General features: G+C 47.8%; 1 protein-coding gene and 1 long non-coding RNA gene across 3 annotated transcripts in view; both read left to right on the forward strand.

Moving 5' to 3' along the window:
• The window catches only part of LOC118510390 (mitochondrial distribution and morphology protein 34-like), a 4,156-nt gene extending 739 nt beyond the window's left edge, over window positions 1-3,417 (forward strand). Inside the window, exon 1 of the mRNA XM_036052145.1 lies at window positions 1-3,417. This exon is cut by the window's left edge and continues 739 nt beyond it. The gene's annotated coding sequence lies outside the window, so the exon portion shown is untranslated.
• Window positions 3,418-13,212: 9,795 nt separating this feature from the next.
• Window positions 13,213-22,702, forward strand: part of LOC118510401 — a 34,554-nt gene continuing 25,064 nt past the window's right edge. The window contains exon 1 of one of the 2 annotated variants that reach the window (XR_004906003.1): window positions 13,213-13,319. This is a non-coding gene — a long non-coding RNA (uncharacterized LOC118510401). Of the gene's footprint in view, window positions 13,320-22,236; window positions 22,583-22,702 lie in introns of those variants that run through there. The other variant, XR_004906002.1, reaches the window with a different exon arrangement.

Consider the following 22,702-nt stretch of genomic DNA (forward strand, 5'->3'; position numbering starts at 1 on the left):
TAGCTAAGAGCAGTGGTGATGTGCGGTGAAGTACACACACCACAACAAGTGAGCAGAAGATGATAGGCGATCGCGGTGCGTACCGATCGATGATTTCCGAAACACACACACACACAGCGAGTGCGAGCGAACCAAATCAACTAATGGTGGCCCAACTTCGAGTTTATTTGGAGTGTTTGATGGTGTCCACGTGTGTGTGTGTGCGTCCGTGTGTGTGTGTGTGTGTTAGTGCGCGAGTTCTCGAGATCGAATTGTACATATAACCGGGATGGGGAGATAACGAGGGATTAGTGTACTAAGACAGAACAACAACAAAAAAAAACCCCAGGACACACGGTCAGGACACTCACACGGTTGTGTAGTGTGGTAATACACGGTGTTAGTACACTCGGCAGATACAAAGTGGACACGAGGTTAGGACCAGGGCGACATCCGCTCAGTAGCCTCTACGGTGCGATCGGCGATCAGTTCGGTTTTTAGTGTGTAAGTGAGCTTGAGAAGAGCATTCGGGTGAGACCGCGCGCATAAGGGATCTATTAAAGCTTCAACTAGAATCCCCGGCACTCGGCGACAAGTGATGTTAGTTTACGGCGTTTTCGGTGCTCGGTTGCAAGTGGAACTGAAGAGAAGATAAAATCAATCATTTGAAAATCATAAAAGGATTTGATTACTTGTTTCTGTTTTTTTTTGTTTGGTTCTTCGCCCTTGAGGTGGGTTTTTTCCCTGGTGAATAATGGTGGCATTCTTCGGTTGTGGTTCGGTGGCTCAGGAACGCTCGTGTTAGTTTGTGGTGGTGATTAGGAAGAGTCCGAAATTCTGGGTCAGTGATGAGTGAATGGTGAGATGAGTTGTTCTTCTTCCGTCGGGGTAGAAACTTCCCACCAGGCTTTTCCAGTGCTCGGCAATTTGAAAAGTTGGCGAAAAATGTTGCTCAAGTAAGTACAGTGATCAAAACGGTAGAAAGGAAGGCCCATTTTCTTTCCGTGATTCCGTGATGTTTGTGATGAAATCTGGCGCGTCGACGTCTCGCAGGAAAAAGGCAGTGCCGTCGGCTCGTACTGCCGTCGGCAAAACCCGTTGTCTAGTGTGCCTGCCGGGGCCAGTAAAGTGTGATGTGGCTGTGTGTTTTGTTTGCGAGGTAAATTTAATAACCATCATTGTGACACTTTCCCTTTTTTGCTGTGTTTGTGTTAGTCAAGAAAATCCTTAGAAGATTGGTTTTCGGCTTTTGTTTCGCTCCAGGGTAGCTAATGATGTGTTGTAATTGTTAGCATTTGTTTTCTTGCTCTGCCTCTCTGTTTGATCGTAATTTGGGGGGGGAAATTCCGGCGCTGGATTTTCCGTGACCTTGCCGATACGATCCTGGCACACTTCATTAACGGCCGGCTACCGGGTTTGATCGGTCCCGAAATGTTGGGCAAAAAGCGGACCAGCAAAGTAAAAGGAATTTCCGAAACAATTCTTCAGCAATCCTAAGGAAGCGGACGGATTGGCCGAACCGTTTGCCTACCCGTGCGGTCAGGGTATTTCATGTGGGCAATGCCGCCTTGCCCTATATTGGCTACCGAGCGCCGGGACTTTCCCGCCGTACTTTCCCCGACTTTGAGTTCCCGACTTTTGATCCTCGGTTTTCGCCCGATCGGCAAGCTATTTGTTTTCGGTGCTGGTGTTCCGGTGATGCGATTACGGGGAGTCTTACTTTTACCGCCGAAACCGTAAGAAAAACGGTGCATGCAAGCGAGGGCAGGAAAGAGAGAGAGAGGCTCCACAATGTTCGTATACCACCGGTTTGAGCTAAGAGAAGGTTCCTTTAAGTTTAAAACCCAGAAGCACCCATCAGCAGAAGGATGTGCGAAAACGCAATAAAACCACCGGCAAATCGTAAAAAAAAACGCCCAGCCGAATGAGCTTGCTGGTTTGCTTTACCAGAACTGTTAAGAAACGCAGGTCCGGTAACCATTTTTCGGCTTGTTCCTCTGCGGTGACCATTAGGCCAGGCAAAATGATAGCCTGCCAATTGATTCATGTTGATGTTGATTTATCGATCCACTTCTGTTTCGGGCGGCGTTTAGCGTTCGCTTCATTAAAGGAAGCGATCCCAAAGCGGGCTCGGAGCTTTTTTGTTTTCCTCCTGTGTTTAGGCCGATCGGGTTTTATTCCACCCAACAAAAAAAAAGAGAGAAGGACACGAAACAAAACGATTGAATTTGGAACACAAGTTTGGACTCGAAAAAAAAAAGAAACGAATCAATGACACAGGGTAATCATTTAGTGCAATAAGGAAAACGAATATACGCAAAATTGTAATACAAAAATGCAAAACACGGCTCAGGCGGCTTCCTTCGGCTCGCCCATCCATCTTCTACTTCTTCGTACTCTTCCTCTTCTTCTTATTCTTGTTATGTAATGTGTAATGAGTCATAAATGCAGTCCGGGAGCAGCGCGATTATGCACCGAACTTAATACCGATTGGATGCTGCGAAATCGAACTCGAGAACTCAAACACTAACAGGAAAAACAAAACGCTCACTCACGCACACATAGTCGACACCAAAAAAAAGGAGTAAAAATCGAACGTTGGGGAGCATTTAGGACAAAAAACACAACGGCCCGAAAAGAACACAACAAGAGATACAGTTATATACACAACACACACACACACACGCGCAAGCAGCATGGATCCCCATCGTCGCCGTCGTCGTCGCGGGGGGGGGGGGTTTAAACAAACGAATGAATACAAGGATATTAGACATAATAAGGACAGTAGTAGAGGTAATGGTGTGTGCATGTGCGTGTATGTGTGTGTGTGTGTGTGCTGGTGTGTTGAACGAACAAAGCGTGAATGTAATAGAAAATCGTGGACTGTACCATAAATGCGTAGCGTAAGTGTGTGATCGGGAGGCGCGAAACAAGCATACAGCAAAGCACAACAAAAAGGAAAGAGCAACACACATAAGGAAAAACAAGGGTATAAGTACATTACATACTAAACAAAACAAAAAAGAAACAACAAAAAACAAACAAAACGAATAAAGAAACAAACAAACAAACAAAAATACAAGAATATACCGTTTAAGCGTTAAGTGTAGTGTATGCATATGGTGGCACTAGTGGCACGGTTCTTAGGGACGTACCGTGACGATTGATAATTGATATAAAAGCTAAGCAAACATCTTATACCTAACCACTAACGGTACGCTGGTTCAACGGCGTAACGGTGGCGTAGACAAAAATTGAAGCGAAAAGACGAAAAAACGGGAAGGAAATGCACATTCCCTCAGAAGGAAAATGCGTGCCCTCAAAGTGTACATAAAGTTGTAGAAAACAGAAAGAAATACGGAAATGAATGGAAAAATGAAACAAACAAACACAACGGTTAGAAGAAGTCGAAGTGGTGGTGTAGTAAAAAAAAAAAAACAAAAAAGCGAAACAACAAAAGAACCTTATAAGAATAATACAAAAATAATCTATTGCAGAAAATATAAAAAAATCAGAAAACATAAACCAACAATCTGTCTCCTGTTTCCATTTTTTTCCTGCCTTTTCCATTTGTTTATGCGCTACGGTAGCTAATTTGTGTTTTGTGTTAAGTTTTCGGAGGTTTTTATTGTTTTTTTGTCCGTGTTGATCGGGTTGGTATGGTTTTCTTCTATTTCAGGTAGTTTGATGTTTTGTTTTACCTCTCTTTAGTGTTCTATGGCTAGCAGCACGTGTCGCTTGAAATGGTTTATAACATCAAAAATTTAGTTTTTTCCCAGTGAGCTTACTAGCTTTACCGGAAGGTTTGATAATCAAAACAACGATGGAAAGAAACTTTGGGTGTGTGTGACATTGATGGGGTATAATTTCGGCGCCTTGAGACACGTTTGGTGCTTCGAACAAGGATACACACACGTGGAGAAAGAGCTCGGGATACGAAAAATGGAGTGCTTAAGTGATAGAAGATGTGTGTGTGTGAGTGTGGTTGGGAGTTACTTTTAATGTGACAAAACTGCTTAACGAGTGATAGAGAGCAAACTACGAAATAGCTACATAAAAAAAGGCACAAAAAAGATGAAGTTGTTGCTTTTATTTCGTAAGGTGATTGTTTTGTTCTTCTTTTTAAAGAAGCAATTGATAACAGGGATTGCGGTTGGGATGGGAACACGCCGAACAAACCTAAATGCACCAAAAACAATAGAGAAACAAGCGGAAAACAGCAACATGTGCAAAGAAATAAAGTAGACAAATTTGGAAAAGAAAGAAAGAAAGTGTAACAAACATAGAAGAACGTCAACGTAAACAGAAAAAATATAAGAACAACAAAAAATGCAGAAGAAAAATGTGTAACAACCAAATGGAAAACAAAAAGACGGAAGCAGAAGTAAACAAAAGAAAAAAGTAGAAAGCCCACAAAACCGAATTAGAAACACACACAAAAGTAAGCTAAGCTAAGTAATTAATTATTAGAGTTATTCTATTATAATAATTATATACGAGCGAAAGCGCGAGGTAAGAAGAAAAAACAAACCGAACAGAAAACCAATTTTATTAAAATATTTATGATGAAAACACGAAACGAAAAACCAAAACACAACACACATCTTTCCAGTGGGACGATTTTTCTGTTGAGAAACAAATATGTGAAGCGCGAACAACCCCCCCAAAAAAAGGATAATAACGAGCTTTTTTGGCCAGCTCCCTCTGTGGGTGGGTTGAACAGACGGAACAAAAGGAAAAACGGTCGACCGTGCGTGTTTGTGTTGTTCAGTTTTCCCGTCGGTGTGCATGTATGTGTGTTTCCGTGCGGTTGTTTTTTGTTTGCTTTATTGTTCCGCCTGTCATCGTTTTGGGGTTTTGCAGTTTACCGTGCGGTTTTTTCGCTAGGATCCGTGGAGTGTCTGGTTTTGACGTTTCGTCCTAACGATGGGGCCGGCGCATTTTGTGATTGTATGGGTTTAAGTGGCCTAGCACATACTGCTGCGTGTTTTTAGGTCGATTTTTTAGGGATTTTATACCGAATTTAAACTGCTATAGGCTTTTTAGCCAGGACGACATCCACACAAATCCATACAACACCAACACAAACACAGACTTAGGAAGGGAAAGCTCTATCTCTTTCACTCTCTAGTTAGCCTGTTTCTACACAAAAAGCAGCGTATGTGTGTGCGGGAAAGTCACGCAGACTAATAAATACAAGCTTTCGGCGAACAGGTGAACGTTCAGCGTGAGGATACGTTTTTGGGCGAAACAAATACCTTCATCTCGTAGCGTTTTCCACTCCTAAGCGAACGTTTCTGAATGAGTGTGAGATACCGTTACCTGGCCTCCGGTGTGGTGGTAGTATATTCTGGTCCAATTCCCCACAAAAAAACAGGTAACTTTCCCGTTGCGTGTGTGCTTTCCGGTTTGTTTTGTTGAAGTTTTTCCCGATTTTCCCTGTGCACTGTGGTGGTAGCGAAAACTGTGGCTGCTCATTGTGTTGTGGGGGAGTTACCATGGAGACGAGACTCGCGAATATAAACGCACGCTTGGTTTTGGCATTTGTGAGCGTTTGCAGCTGTAGTAAACATAACCGTCTGTGTGTTTGTGCGTAGCCTTGGCGCACGAAATTTATCCCTGCTGTTGCTGCTGCTGCTCGGTTCCGGTTGCTGTTGAAGGATGTCCTGTGACAATCAGGACGCGATGAGGCCGCCATTTGCACCAGCACCCTGCCGAAAAGGGAGGCGATAGCTTTAAACGGGACGAACTTGGAGGCTTGAATGTTGGGTAAGTGGTTTGTTGATGCCCTTGTTTTCCTTTTTTTTTTGTTTTTAAGATTTCATGGAGCTCAGTTTTTTTGCTACAATTTTCTTCCATTTCCGGTGGGAATTGAATCTTCGTCTATTCCTTGAAAAAAATGTTTTGGCGCGCTTCCGGACGCCATTAGGAAGATGCTTGAATTTGGTGCAGTGAAGAGGGACGACAAAGTTGAGCAGCGAACTTTTGCACCAACTTCAAGAAAATGGTAAATATGGCTGTACATGAAACAGGAGCATAGAACGTTAGCGCGATGGCGTAAAGAGGTCACAGAGCGCGATAAGAAAATGGAACATTGAAGCATCCAACCAAACACACCGTTCCCGTTTGCAAATCTAGCAGAAAGTTGTCCTGAACATTGACTTCTTCCCGGCGCATTCGTAATCGTATTTCGCTTCGATTTCTTTAGCCGCCGATGTCTTCGAATATGATATCTGCCGTAGCCGTCCACTCCTCCAGCCCGCCAGCTGTGCCGTGGGCCAACCGGACCGAACGAGCTGCCACGTCGAAGCGAGAAGTTCATCATTCGTAAAAGTTCGCGAGGCAATGGCAAAACGTTCCGTGCCACCGTCGTCGACGGCGACGTGCCATCGAAGATTCCTGTGTTTCGCATTTCAATTTTCGCCAGTTTTTGCTAGTGCCGTTGCCGCGAACGGCAGCAGTGTGTCTCGGTGTATCTGCTTCAATGGTCCGTTTCTACCCTGCCTTGGAATTGGTTTTGCTGTCGGAGTCGCGCAGCACTAATGCTCGTCATTGTTGTCGAGGTTTTGCGATCGAGCACCGCGATGAGCGAGTGTGTTTCTTTACGTTTGTCTTTTGTTGCTTGTATCAACCAACAGAATCAGCAGCAGCAGCAGCAGCCATCTTTGTGTGACAGTGCCAAGAGACACACTGGGACGGGATCCTAGACGGTTGGCCGTGAGCTAGAACAGAGCGTTCCAGTCACACGTACACAAACGCACAGACACCTTCGGCAGGCAAGTACGGTACCAAGGGAGATGGCAAGATGACCGGTGCGATTAAACACGCACCACGTTCGAGCGAGGTGGACCGGCACATCCGCAAATTTCCACATGATGTGACACCGACCGAAAACCGACCAACCGTACGCCGGTACAACCACCGTGTCGTCCGCCGGGAACGACATCTGCCTTTCGGTGAAGTGGTGTACTGCGCGAACATTGTTAGCTGACAGGCTCGTCGGGAGTTTTAGGGAGGGGGGGGGGGACAGCCCTCGTCCTGGCAGTCCTCCTCCGGCACATCCTCTCAATGGCATACCACGGGACAAGTTCATCGTTTTTTGGGGGAAGATGCAAGTGCGAGATTCGGCGGCAGCAAGTGCTGACTTTAATACACCGGGAGGAGACCTTCTGGGGGATGCTGTAGAATTCCTGCTGCACGGAAGCTGATAAACAACGTTCACCCGGGGTGGTTACTAGGTAAGTGAAACTAAATTTCCTACACCTTTGCTTCGCTTATCTCAACAGGCGTGTCATATCTGTCACACGTTAGTTTATAACTGACAGTTGACAACTATCTGGCTTTGAGAGTGTGTTGAATTCAGAATTTAATCAATAATATCGCCAACTTCAGGGATGAATGACTGGCTTAAGGAAATACAAGCTGAGCTTCAAAATACAAAATTTCAGCTTCAAAGAGCGCTAACTTCCATCTCACACACTCTCGTGCGTTGTTTGGAAATAAAATTCGAATTATTTTCATTGCACGCGAACTCCACGCTCCACGTGCCCCAGGAGTCGCCCTCCCCGAAAATGAAAAGAACAAGCGCAAAAGCGTCGCGCATCTCTTGAAAATGTCTTAATCGAGGCTTTAAAATCTTTATTCCATTTTACGTTATGAGCTCCGTCCGTTTCCGGAAGCACACCGGCGTGCGTTGGCGTTCGCAAACATTCTCGATCCCCGGCTGTTGCTGCTGCTGCTGCTGCTGCAAGATGAAAGGACTTGTTTTTGTTATTTTTTTGCTTGTTGGAGGGTAGGGTAGAAGAGACCCGATGAGTGCACCGCACCATGGACAGTAATTCGCACGCAAGATGTCCAGCTGGAATGATGTGGGCGTTAAGAAAGACGTTTGTTGGTGACCGCACGCAGGAAGCACTCGCTGGAAGGAAATGCCATTAAACTCCCAGCATCCTGAGGACTCGTCCAACGTTCGGCGCCATTCTTTTTTTTTTCGTTGGCGGATTTGTGCGTTCTAACCGTTGGCGAAATTAAAAGACACAGAATGAGGGGGGGGGGGGGACTATGCTTTCGGAACGGAGGCTGTGAAATTGAAACAAATTCCGTGCGAAAACAGAAATCCACGGACGTTGGGAAATCCGTTTGAGTGGCGATGGCGCGGGATTAAGAGCATTTGGAGCGCGCTTTAATCCAGTCGGAACGCGTCTTTACGAGGCCCTGCTCGGGTGTGAAGAAAGGTAGCGGATTAGGGTGAGCTTTGTCTCGAGCACCACTGTCGTCGCTGATTGCTGCTGATTGTGTGAGATGTTTTTATTTCGGTGGCGATTTTCTGGAGCAAAGGACATTCTTCGTTCGTGAGTGTCTTCAGATTTTTCTGCGTAGGTTGATCATCGGCAGAAGCTTCGCTGATTGGGCAGGGATTATTGGGTAATGTTTAATCAGTGGAAATATGTTTTTGGAGTAAACTGTGGCCAATATTCCAATATCCCAAGTCCTATATTAATCATCAAGGAAATCTAGGACAGTGTTGAAAAATCGTGACCTTGTCAAAAAAATAAAACGGTGGCGAAATCGGGCAGAACTTTTCGTGCTGTCCGATCACGCTGAAAGATCTATCTGGCCATGGCCGTGCGGTCCACGTGTTCCTGCTGTGCTAAAGGCTCAGCAGACCGTTCAATTTACACGTACAGCGAAAAACTGGGTGCCTCTTGTGATGTGACCTTATCTCCTCCCGCGCCATGGCTCGGGAGGCTGGAAGCAGTGGGAATCGTGCGCACGAGCGTTAATGTACCGGGAGCACGCTTCTGAAGCCCGAACGAAATGCACTCCAAAAATTGACCGTAGTACGAACGGGAACCCAAACCATTGAGTGACACCGAAATTTCGAGCTATTTCAACCGTAGTGGGGACCTTATGTCTTAATCAATTCGTCGGAATCGGGGCGCTAGTGTGAGGTTCTGCCAGGTTCATGCTTTTCAGGCGAGATAGGAATCGAGTGTAGTAGCCCTCGACCGGCGAAGTCATGCTCACGAAACTGAATCGTTCCTCCCGGCTGTCCGCGGGGTGGGGAGTGTTGGTCAGCCGGTGTCGGGACGGGATTCGCTTAACACCGTGTAGTCCAGCGATTGCGAACGGAAAATCGTTCAGTGTCACGAAGATTTCTTGCCTTCGCATGACAATTATTTGGCGCTTTGCAGTAAACGAAATTAATGATGCAATAAATAAAATTGTCTCTCCGAAGAGTAAGAGGCCCGAAAGGAAGAGAGGATAGTAAAGCACAAGAAGACGGTTGCTTTTGGATCCGGAGTGTTCAAGATATCAGTTAAAATTGTTTATTAAATTTGCTGGTTAAAAAATGAGATTTCTTGAAATCGCAAAAGCTTTAAAAGTCGTGATATTGGCAGAACACTTTAATCGCGTCCACGTCCACGTCTGTGACCTCATCTTCCTGGAGCGATACCGGCCCGTACTACCACCTGCCTGAGAATCGGACGGAAATAGTTAAGATTAGCCGAAGGATGACGCCGTTGCGGAGGAATAGCACATCAGCACGGCATTCGATACGGGGACCTCTGTTTTGGGCCACCGACCACACCAACTCGACCAAATAGCAAGAAGAAAAGGAATTAAAACATATTAGCAACAAACCAAAAAGGCACATTCCAGCTGTGCCTACGAAGTCACAGAAGGAAACATATTCCCCTCGCACACACACACGATGCAGATAAAGCTGTGGTAAGAAATGGGCGAAAACAGAACAAAAACAAAGGGAAAATCCTTCACAGACGGAGAATTGTACAAACGGGGTGGTTTGCCGGGGAGGTTCATAAAACAAAGGCTAGAGAAAAGCCAGCTTGATATCGTCCCGTTAATGAGCAATAAACTGGCGGTATTAATTGCGTACCCGAAGACCCGTACCCAGCCGTGGACCCGTGCCCAACTAACCCGTGCCACCGGACTGGACAATCGCCATAGACCGTATCCGTTTTACCCGATGGGATGGGACAGGGAACGCTGGAACAGTGGAGAGGTGGGAGGGTAACAAATATTTTGTCACAATAATTTTACGACTATCAAACGCCACCAACAAAATGTGCCCATAAAAAGCAAAGAACTGGGAGAGATGGAAGAGGAAGAGGAGTGGGGAAGTTGCAGGAAGCAGGCATGACATTCTAAGCACGGAAAGCAGAACCTTGAAGCATCTTTTGCATAGCAGGCGTTGGAGTTGGCTGATAGGTGGGATTTGTACACGTTCCACAGGTGACTAGATACAAATGGGTGTCTTTTACGACGTCTCTCGGAGACGAGACAGAGAGAGAGAGAGACATCGAAGATCCACGGTGTTGGGGTGTGAGATGGTGTGATTGCTTGATCCGTTACCTTGATATTACTGATCAGTCTGGTGATTGTTAGTAAGTTTTACTGTAAATTGTTCGATTAAAGCGCGCCAAACAACTCTGATTATTTCCTTCAAGTTCTTGAAGTTGAAGTTCTGCTGCTCATCCTTCTTAAACCCCTTTGGGTTTTTTTTTTGGGAACTGAGCACATTGAAGACACCGATCTTGAGCTCTTCCACCTGTCCCAACGGTCACTTTCAACCCTCCACCCCTTCACTGGAAATTCTTCCAGGTCCTTTGCGATGCCTTCGCGACCAAGAGATTTAGCCGTTTCCAACCCCGTGCTTCTAGTGCTTCGGCTGCGTGACCTAGAGTCACCCGTTCCGTGCCATGCCGCTGCCCCGTTCCATCTTCAAAGCCCCGGCCGGAGCGAGCGACCACGTAGCAAACGAAACAAACGAAATATGGTCATAAATTTTCGGATAGGCTTGGGTGTAACCAGTTGATCAGGTTGTATTTTTGTATTATAGTGCTGCTGCTATTGTTGCTTCGAGCTGTGTTGTGTTTTGTGTGTTTCTTCTTCCTCTTTCCACTTCTTTTCCCCCGGGGTTCTGGGTGCTTGTTTTTTTCGATTGCTTCTTAAAGGTTTCTTTCGCTGTTGCTTGAAAGTTTTCCTCTTTTATCATTTTACACAGCAACAGAAAAAAAACACGGCTGAGACCTTATTCCAGGTTCCCTTTTAGTATTTTGGATGTTGGTTTCGGGGTGTTGCTTTCCAAATACGACAAGCGGTTCCGGTTATGGGTTGACATTTTTTTCTCTCTCGCTGGTGTCTGTGTGTGTTAAGGTTTTGCTAGCTTCGTGAGTTAGTGTCGTTCCTATTCTTGAACCGGGGGGAAGAAAACTATTCTCTGGGCAAGTTTGGCTGGAGGTGTCTCGTCCAAGGATGGTGGAAAAGAAATTTATCAAAAATTGTTCCACTTCAAGGCGGGAGAACTTGCCAAGGCATTACAGCAAAGGTTTTGGAACCATCCGTGAAATACGTCTTCAAGGTATGGCCTAGAAACTGGTTTGTGTTTTGCCCCAAACAACACTAAATTCTGCAATCAGACCTCTTCTAGACACAATAAATATTCAGCGATGTATGTCCACAAGTATGAGCCTTGAAGTTGGCACAGCTAATAAAACAGAACAACTTCAAAATTGGGAAGAGCGTTCCCTTAAGTGGACAGTGTGTCAATTAAAATTTCTTCCTCTACTTCTCGCGATCGCGATCACCGCCATCAGCACCTGGACTTCGGCGCTCACCGGGACCGGTGCGGAGTGGAGCGCCGCATACCCAAACCCTTCTATAGGCGGTCGGTTTAGGAATGTTGAAAATTGATAGCGGCTATCCCGAAAATTTCGAAACTGATCATCACTCGGCGAACCTCTCGGCGCTTGCGCAAGCTGTTTTCGTCGAAGACGCGTTGCTTGCGTCGTTCCCCAAGTCCCAGTGGAACAGGTTTCGTTTCACGGTGCACCCGTTGCTCGCACCTCTTTGCGCTACGACTCCGCACCTCCGGCCAATGCTAGTGCCATCTTTTCTAGCCATATACACGCTCGACCCCTGTTACCGGTGAAGCTTCCACCCGTGAGGACTTTCTTCGGACGACTCGTCCACGGCAAACACCTGCCACACCACCGATGATGATGCCACCTTAACCCGTCCTGGCGGCCAGTTCGAAATCGAACTCGCTCGACCCGGCGTTGAACGATATATGGCGATATCGTAGCGTAAAAACTGTTCCACCGAGCGATCCGAGAAGGCTAATGGGGTCATAAGATGCTGATAAAGTTTTTCGTCCATCTGTTCGCCCAGCAAGGGTGGACGGGATGAAGGCGAGCGTGTGTGTGGGAAATCAGCTTAGAGGGTCCGGTTTCTTTCTGTCCATGCGCCGCGGCCGAGGACGAATCTCGTGTGGCTTTAGCGGGCCGGCAGTGTGCAGCGTGTTGCACGGTGTTTCGTAACTTTACGGTTGCTTCACGGTGAGTCCATCGCCATCGCATCAAACGCAGATCCGCTGAAGGACATGCAGCAATAAACAGATGATTCTTTGCCAACGACACTGGTCTAGTTGATGCGATCGAGCCGCTATCGGCGCTATCGATGAAAGGCGGGAATTAGGTGTCTATTAGCTTGCGAAAGATCGCCCCTATCTCAGCTTCTTCAGAACGGCCATTTTCTAATAATAGCACGTTGTGTATATGAGCAATTGATTAGAAATTAATAGCTTGAATAGAGCCACCCAAATTAGCCTCAAGAAGAGCGCCGATATCCGACAAAAAGTTCAAACTGAATCCAGGTGCTAATCAGCATCGGTATGCTTTCAGACGTTGATTGGCAAAAATAGTGGGATTGAAGAAAAAATCTACACGTACATGTAAATTAGGTGTTGAATATGATCGTAAAGTTTTTTGTTTTTCCTTCGCCGCTTGCTCTTGCCTTTGCCTTTGCCTGCACCGGCTGATCTGTTTGATTGATTGTAAACATGTTTTGTTCGCATAAAAATACAGAAAACAAAAACCCGATTGAACATTTTATTTGTGTGAAATGCAGATGATGATATTTCGGCACGGAAGTGTAGTATAAATGCTGATCATCATCGCATCGGCAGGAGAATCGGGTTTGTTTTGATGATCTCCGGGCGGAGGGATTTGCGCGGCAATACACTATTGATGGTGCGTCTCCTCTTTAGACACAAATACAATCGAACCAATTCGTACACCGGAAATTTGATCTGGGTTTGATTTCCTTTCTTTAAGAAAAGCGGCTAATTTTCTCTCTCTCTCTCGCTCTCTCTCTCTCTCTCTCGCTCTCTCTCTCTCTCTCTCTCTCTCTCTCTCTGTGTTAGTTATCTGGAAGACGACTCAAGCGCGACGATCAATTCTTATACCAAAGCCGGCAACAAAAGACTTCCTTGGAATGTTCACGCTCGCCCGTTTGCTCCACAAGGCCTGTGGCAGGTACGGGATGAGTACCAGAACCCGAGTGAAATAAAACCGATTTTTATTGGTAATTATATAATTTATGGTCCAGGACGGTCCACGGCCAGCCGACTGGAAACTGGATCGATTTAGTGGCGGCCGCGTTTCGATCGCCTCTCCGTAAACAGGGCCTTAATCAAGTCGTTATATTCGTTGAACGATCATCTTTAGGGGGTCTTCTCGCTTATCTCGATGCTCGTTAAAATCTCAAGGTGAAGAAAGATTTTATTGTGCAAAAGTCTAGCCTAGATACTGCTGCCTGGTGCGGTCTCGTAGCGTGTGGTACGCATATCGGGTGATCGGAACGCCGATCGACTTGGGATTAGCGCACGTGGAAGAGAACTGAAGGTAGGAAGGCAGGGTGAGGGATAGCCGGTTAAGCTTTTTTTATTGATTTATCTCAAACATAAAAAAAACCCCTGAGAATAATTAACATTTGCGCAAACAAATGCCCTCCACGAGTTCTTTCTTTCGGCCTCGTTTAGATTCTTGGGCCCGCTAGAGAACTAGTTCCGTGCCGGGTTTTTGCCAAGTGCAAGGTTGCATTTGCATGCATGATGGACAGCTAAATAGGGCTCGGTGGTGGCGGTGGTGTGAGCGTATATCTTTTGCGTATTTCGATAAGCTTTAGCTCACACAAAAACCCCCGGACATTCCAGTGCACAAGTGGGTGGACTGGAACTAGCCCGAGGGAACTCGCCTAGCGCTAGAACTTGGCCCGGAGAACGAACGGAGTGTTGCATGTGTGTGATTTATTATTTGATTGAGTTAGAAACGATTAGTCCAGTTTCCGAGAACACTTAGATCAGAAATGAAATTTGACAGCTAAGCAACTGTCAATGTCAATCAGAGGTTCGCTCACAGTTTGACAGTTGGCAGAATTTGGCGTGCAATATTTACCAACAAATTTATTTTCCAATTTTTCGATTTCTGTTCGCGTGATCGTGAAAGTGAAACTGCATCACCGTTTTCCATTGCGGTTGCATCCAATCGGATTCGCAACGAACGCACGCAGAACGGTGGTCCAAAGCGTTGCCCCTTTTCTGCAGGATCATGCCCTTGGGGCAAAATCATTCCCTTTTCGATGCGCCCCAATGCCCAAAGAACAGTTAGAATTGCTCGCCTCAAATTCCTTCCCCGGGGGGGCAAAATTCGCCTGTCGCTGTTCGGCGAGTTTTACCCCGAACCTTCCTGGTGATAGAGCTACAGGACCGACGGTTGCCCATCGCTAAAATGCAACCTAAATGAGAACCGTTTAGAGACCGTTTGATCGGACGGACGGGGGTTCGTCGCTTGCACACACACACACACATTCCACTTCCACGTGCGTCGTTTCGATGATGGACCGTGGCAGACGCATTTGTCCTGGAGCGGCGGGAAATATTTCCAAACCATATCATCGACTCCAACCGACCAGAACGGCCCCCGAAAAAAGCGAAAACCGTGCACCCGGGATGTTTTGGCGAGTGGCCTCGGGCGATACGATGGCAAAGGGGATGGCAAATTTGCGGTCCTCTTCCTCTTGGGGAGATTCGCTTTCTTCTGCGCCGTTGTCGGCCGGTCGATACGTTCGGCGTGGAAAGGATTGATGGATCGGTGTAACATGCGCAGCAGCACTTGTGCAGAAAGGATGCATTTTTATGGGTTTTTTTGGGGTACGCAGTGGAGCACGCACCTAGGAGGAGCGTTCGGCAAAGGGCGAACGCTGTGGAGCGAGCCCGAAAATATGATCCACCCGTAGGGCAGGGTCCGTCGTTGTGCCGATGGTTGTCATAATAATTGCAGTGGCGGTGTCGATGTTGGGCGCTTGCCTGGGCAAGCGGTGCAGCGAATTCTTTGGTGCCCGCCAGACACACGGCGAACCCCGTTGACAACACCTGAATGCCGTAGGAAGCGTCGACATGCGTGGCCGGGCTAGCACATGCGCAACGACGCAACGATTATGCGTCGTGTCTCGATGCAGTTTGCGCTGGGTACGGACGAAAGGAACTAAACATAACAGCCAGCGTAGACTCTGAGATTTTTGGGGTGTGTTCAATGACTCCTACTTTTGGCCCACCTTGGTTTTTTGTGCGTCCGGCTCGCGCTCGGTTCGGTTGGGGAAAGTGCTTTCGGGACATCGACCTAACGTTGCTTAGAAGAAGAAAATGGGAAGAATCAAGACGATCGAGCACATCTCTCCGAACGCATTTGCCGTGGGTAGATGGCAAACTTCATGGCATGCACCACGCTCCCGAACGAAACCGATTTTTGCAATTGTAATGCGTGGCATTGTTATGGTCTGCTCACCATCCAAGTCGAGCATTACCTAATATGGTACGGGCAAGACGCGGCCGGGAGGTGTGATTCGGTGAGGAACCACGTACCGTGCGCGTGTGTCCCTGGAAGCGCAAGCAGGGCAGGCAGGGGATGCTGAAGAACACCTCCCGGCTGGGAGCAGTATTGTGTCTGGGATCGCCATGCACAGAACAAAGAGCGACAACAATGGGTGTCTTCTAACTGTTTGTAGAAGGTTTTGTTTTGCGTTTGGGGAAGTTGACGGATCTGGCCCCGATGGAGTCGCAGTTAAGGAATATCTGCCGAGTTGTGGTGTTGTGAATCTTTGATTCGCTATGACATATGACAGGACTCGGTGATGCGCTCTTGCTGTCTGAGGACCTCAAGAACAGAACCTCAGAAAAGCTGGGTTAACTTGACTTAAAGCTTCCAACAAACGAGGTTTCCTGCATCGAAAGTAGGTGTGAAAGTGAACGATAAAAAACCCCAACGAAAATGCGTTTCCTCCCAAACTACAACAAGGACCGAGAGAGTAAAGGATAATAAAGTAGCAGCACCCGAAAAAATCACTTGTGCATGTTTGGCGAGTTATCTTAATTCACTCGGAACTACCGCCGAAAATGATCCCTCCGCTTACTCGACAGCGCGTAAATGCCTTGCCCGCTTTTATCGCGAGCGAGTGCGAAACCGCTGCACAAGAGAATAAATGGCTGCTTACAAAACGTTGCTGAATCACGCAGAGCGCAGTGTTCGGGGTAAGTTGATACTTTGCCGCTACCGTGCGCATCACCTTAATGTGCGCACGTAATGGTGAGCACGTGGGATAGAATCCAATGCTTGGCAGGGAGCGCAAGCAGCAGTTGCGGTGTCGCGCGAAGGATTTGTTTGGATTTTGAGTAATTCCGCCAAGCAATGCCGGCAAGGATGCTACCACAGGGAAGCACGATCGAACCACGATCATGATGATCATGAGAGGTATGTTCGTGCCGGGCTGAAATTAACTTGCCCAGCGTTACTGCACGTGCTGCAAATTGTCTGCTCCGAGCGAGACAAGCCCGGAGCTATTACGGTCAAGCCCGGCGGGCTGTACGGGTGGAGCACCCGAAAGGTGCTGCTGACTGACACTTGACAACGAAAGTGACGGAATGCTGCACATTCCGGTGTCTGGTAGCAGTGGATAGAATTTCGGCGTTTGAAGGCTTTGGCCGGGTGATGGTTTCCCCTTTGCTCGATCGATCCGATCCGTTTGCAGTATAACGGTTGATTCGGGAGAAGGGTGAAGTTGGGAGATAATCTTGCCGCCTTGTTGACATGGCTAGCGAGCGTGGCGAGAGTAGCTTTTACGATCGTTAATATTTCGAAGAGATAATCCAAAGGTGATAAGAAGAGTTGGGGCCTTGAAGCTGGAGAACGTGTGTTAGGTGCATGGGAACGCTTGGTATATACAGTCTGGGAACCTAAGCGATCCAAAGACCCGAGTAATATGCTTTGACCGCATCCAAGCATAGCACTGACCAAATCCTTGGTGTATCAAATCTCGTGGAAAAAAGATCGATTGAATCAAGTTCTCCCTTTTAGAAGAAATAGCACACAGAAAACCATCCAACACTGGTGCTGTATTTGACCACCGAAGCAGACGGAGAAAAGCAATGGAATGGTCTCATGTTTTCCTGCTGTCCATCGCAAACACTCCCCTGGTTGTGGTCGGCGATTTCTTGCCGAGGACCAAGTACTTGCGCCGGTTTGCTTCTCGAACCCTTGTCCCTGTTCGAATCCTGTTTTTCCCCGTAAGTTGGCGCTACGCTAGTCCTCGCAAGTTGACGGTCAACTTGTCCTCCTTGTGACATGTCCGTCGGCATTCCAGGATGTTTGCATCGAGGATTTATGGGAGAGAGAGAGAGAGAGAGAGAGAGAGAGAACAGCCAAACGAGAAAAAAAGGAACCAGCAATAGAACGGGAATCCTGGAAAGGAAAGACCCTGTGCCGCCGGAAAGGCTTCTGTTTTTCTTCGGAAGTTGCACCCGGTTCCGGTTTAAGAAATCGGCTCGAAGGGGGGGGAATTCTCAACCACCGGCAGTGTAAGGAGCAGTGCCACCGAGCAGCAGCAGCAGTCCTGTTTCAATTTCATTCAATCTAAATAGAGAAGGAAACACAATCTCTAACCGGTGCGTAATTGCTGACAACAAAGACAAATTATAACAAAGTTTTTCTATTTTTCCCCTGGCTGGCGGGTTTTTCTTTTCGCGTCGTCTTTTTCCCCTTATCTTTCGTGGTGCCGAGTAGGGTGGAGAACTGGTGGCTCTGATTTCATTTGTCAGCTCAAGGTTCCTTTTTTGCTGTGCTGTGGCAGGGATAGAGCACGAGCTGCACGGTTAGCAAGGACGATCCTGCCTGATGAAATGTTTATTCTGGTCGCTTGTCCGATGTGGAAGCTAGGGCCGTGTTTTGGGTAGTGGCGATGACAGTGCCTTTGCTTTGTGGTGACATTCGCGCTGACAGTGTTATCTCGCCGCGGACTCGACTGGTCCGTCCGTCCGTAATGGTTTAGTGCAAATTTCCAAAGTCCTCCATCATTCTGCCGGCGCTGTCTGGTGAACGATGCAAAGGTGCATTTGTCTAGGATTAGTTTGATGATGCTCGGGAGCAGAGGAGTAGCTTAGCTTTACCTCCAACCGAGAGTTTGATTCGTCAGAAACTATTCTTCCTACTCAATCAGGGATTATGCTCCGAAACGTTTCCTCCGCAGCTCTGCCAATTTCGCCCCATAAAGATGCTTTTTACAACCTGCCGGAGTCTTAAACAAAGCTGCCCATTCTCGAGAGCGCTCTAGCCCCAGCAAAGCTCCGGTACAGTAACAAACAATAAACATTATTGCACCCCTCGCGGAGCTCCAAAGTTGTCCCGAGTAACACAAAAAATCATCTGTGTACGGTGAAGAGAATAGAAAAGCATATCTAACAAAATTTTAGGGCCGCAAGATTAGAAACAGTGATCGGGGCCCATCTTTCTGATCCGCTGGCTGGTGTGGTTGGAGTGTCGTCGCGACGTTTTGGTCGCACTTTTGTACGCGATCACACCTTCGACCGGGTTCTGGCGAGCTTTCGAGGGTGGAATCTCGAACCGAACCTCAACGCTTGATCTTCTCCGCCTCCGAGGGTCCAATAAGGTCTAGGCAGCTAGGCAACAGGCAAGCCCCGTGTGTGTGAGCTTGTGGTACGGACTAACGGGGCGGAGAGAAACCTAACCTAACAAATGACATTGAATATAAGTTATTACATTGTTAGATTTAGATAGAGGAGTAATCTAGCAGATTATATATTTTTATAACACACACACACACACACAAGCACAGCGGCGACGCGCGCGATCGTGGGGAGAAATCGACTACGAGCTACGACGCTGTCTTCACGGTTCTCGGTCCTGCCGCGACTGTGTGGAAGAAGGCGATGTTGGTGGAGTGGTGTGTTGTTTTATTATTTTTATTTGAGCTTCCATTCCCCATTCCCAAGATGCTCGGAGCGGAGTCGGCCGATCGGAGACGAACGGTTTGTCACGGGTTATGGGCGACCCACACGGAGCAGAGTGGGCACACAAATTAATTAGATAACCTGTCCCACCGTGGCAAGCATTGCGCATCGACACGGTTGTCGTGTCGATCGACGGTGCAAGAACGGTCGGAGTTGTCCGATCGAGGGAATTGAGGTTGTGCACGGCAGCCGGTGTATCGGTGTCGTCCCGGGCCCCAGGTGTGCACGGTGGTGCAAACACCACTGTATCGATCACGGTAGACCACGCTGTCGAGCAGCGAATCTCGTATCGGACCGATGTTCGGGTTCCGAAGAAGGTCCATTTCGGTACTGCTGCTATTTGGCTAATTTATGACCCGATCGAAGATGGTTACGATTGCGTTTTCGTGGGACGGGAAGAAGGACGAACGAGCGTGTGGAGATGTTCCAAAAGTTGCGATCGAACTGGTTCAAGCTCTAAGGGATTCGGATTCGAAGTGGTAATCAATGGTACGTACGTAATCCTCGGGCAGTTCTCCATCTGGTCCAAGGTCAGTGTTTCTGGTTGTTCAAGTGCGCACCGCCACCGGTTGAGCAAACGGCCGGCACAACCGAACGAGAAACCACCAGCAGCCGTTTTTAAACTCGCGGTAAACTGGTTTTTCAAACAACTTTTTAATCTCGAAAGCTCTAATAAATAATCTCAATTCATTCACAATATTTTCTCCCGCTTGTGCTGCTGAGCGGGTCTGGAGCTGTCACACGGGGGGAATTCGACGAGGGCACTCCACTTGCATATTACAGCTCGATGTGAGGAAGGAACGCGCAGAATGTCACTTATGCTGTGTGAGCGTGATTTGCATCAGGAACCCTCCTACAATTTGCCTGCGAATGGTTTATGAATTTCAATCGACAAACGGTGGCGATCGGCTGCAGGTGTTGAGGCGGTAGCGAATGGTAGTGGACGATTATGATATGTAATTTTATGGACCTACGATTGCGATTGAAATGGGGTTTTGCTAGTGATTGTTTATAGCTTAATCTGATGAGGCCATACTTCTCCCATTGGAGTATCAACGTGGCGTAGAAAGGAAGATATTATTGTTGTGATAACTCTTCTGATCTCCATTTAAACTCTCATGAGGCGGTCGAACGTGCGAATGATCCACTTGTCAACAGTAATCACCATTGGATAAGTACCCTTGTTGTGATAGTGAGGACCAGTTCTACAGATCAGCTGGACCGCTCGTAACGGAAGTGTGGTGGCCGCCTGTTGACGTTTCCTCCCAAGACGGAGCGTCTAGACGATGGAATCGGTGGGCTATCGTGGATCACCTTTAGTGAACCTGTTTCCATGATCTCGGGTACGGGTACAAGTTGCCTACCGGGGTCGCCAGACACTCACACGCAAGCGATCATCGTAGGACGACTAATCAGTGGATTATGATAAAAAGCATTAGCTAGATCGCGCATCATGCTGACATGATGGGGGACTGACAGTGAAGCAGACCAGACCGGGCGCGAGGTTTCAGGTGAGTACCGAACGTAACGTTTGATTAGTGCTAGAGTGTTTGTGGTGATTGAGATCGAGCTCCTACTACAAGCGCAATTTATTTTATACACCTTGAAACATAAAAGCGCGATGCATCTTACCACACGGACGATCGTTGGTCGAGCGTTTAAGGAGAGCGATGAGGACAATATTAAATCATCCTTCTTTATCGTTCGTTTGGCACACTTTCACATGTAACTAAGTTGGGCCACGTGCCATAAATTACTCAAAATTGTACTGCTGTCATTCAACCCGCGCCAGCGTTAGGAGGAAATCCAGCTGGTAAGAAGCACCATTTGGCTAACGAATCAATCACCTCCAGCTTGCTGAAAAAGACAAAAAAAAACCCGGTGATCATCGTGAGGATTTAACGAACGAACATGGTCACCTTGTCATCTGGTTGGTGATGACGAGCCCCGAACACCCGGTTCGGCTCAGCAGCCAATGATGACACGCTTCCCCATCGTAGGGATGGGACATGTTGGGCCGCGATCGCGCTGACATACATAAAAATAGTTGGCTTTTTCGGCAATAAAACTTTATCGCCGATAATAGCGAAGGATGTCAGGCGAAGAAAATTTATTGATTATTTACAATGTTTAGACATGGCGGGGAACGGTTGGGCAGAAATCAATACAAGCCACACAAAGACGCTGGTAGAAAGATCAAATCATTACCGTGGTCGCTGGCTCACCGGGGTGAGTCATGGGGTAGAAAATATATCTTGGTCTTGAGATCTGTGGCGATATGTGTGGCCACTCCCTGCTTGAACTACGTCACCCGAGCTGAGCCTGAATTCCGGAACCGAGCGCGACCGATTGCCAGAGATTCGGGGCGTGCGGAAACAAAGCTCAAAGTGAAGTGTGGTTCGGTCCCACGTTCCGCGGGAAGCGTGGAATTCGGATACGTATCGTGATCACGTACACACGTGATAAATCCGGATGATCCGGTCACCTACCCCAGCGCTACCGAAGGGTGGCAAATCGCATCAAACGAATCGGAAAGGATCAAAACTGAGATCGCTCCCGCGCCAGAGTGGCCAGGTAAACCCATTTCGAGCCATGACGAAACCGAAGGTGTCGCATTCGTGCGTGAAGCAACAAGTAATCTCCATCTAATCGGTAAGATTGTCCTGATCGACGCGAGGTAGAGAGAGAGAGAGAGCGAGCTCTCGGTGATTTGATGGGACCTACAGTAATGATCGCCTGAAGTGCTGGCAGTATCACAATGTTTCACCCAATGCCCCTATTGATGGTAGCGCGGGTAATTGAGTGTATTCGCACTCGCGCATATTATGACCAGCTCATCGGCCCAAAAGGGTCGTGCGGACGGCGTTGGGCACGACCCGACGAGTTAACGCTGCACACCGAGCAGCCAGCGGATTGTGCAAGTGCAACCACCGAGATGGCATGGAACTACACGATCACGCAGTGTGTGCTGCGAGATGTGAGTAGGAGTTGTTTCTCGGCGAGCTCAGCTTAGAGCTGCTGCCAGAGGTATAAGACGCGCGTTTCCGTTCCGTTGTGGAGGGTGAAATTGAACAAGGTCACCGATGTGAGTAGTGTGTGTGTGTGAGGAATTGAAGTGGCAGCAGCGTTAGAGACCGTGCTGATCTTGTTCGACAGGACGCCTACGCAGACTGCGCGCGTTGGTCGTCGCACTGCGTCGATCGTGAGCGCGCGCGTTGTAGCTTCAATTGGAACGCTGCACGAGAATGTGCTAGTGTGTCGTCGGATTGATACGACAGAACGCTTCGATTGGGGAAGCGGTGGTGTTGAGCCAACGTGTCAACGGTGGTGCTCAGCAAGCGCTAAAGGGTGCACACGGGTGCGTGCCGTTCGGTAGACTCCTCCGGTGGCGATCGACTTGATTGATGGACTAAAAGTAAAAGGTCAATGCGCAAACTGGTAAGTGAACTGTGACAGGGCGAGCGTAGTGGCTCCGGTGACTGGCACCGGTGGCAGTGACTTTCCGCGACCCGAGGATCCGTCTTGGGAGGGTGGAGGTGGGCGCAGGAGGGGGGTGGG

Source organism: Anopheles stephensi, chromosome 3 (assembly GCF_013141755.1).
Source record: "Anopheles stephensi strain Indian chromosome 3, UCI_ANSTEP_V1.0, whole genome shotgun sequence".
NCBI classification, from domain to species: Eukaryota; Metazoa; Arthropoda; class Insecta; order Diptera; family Culicidae; genus Anopheles; species Anopheles stephensi.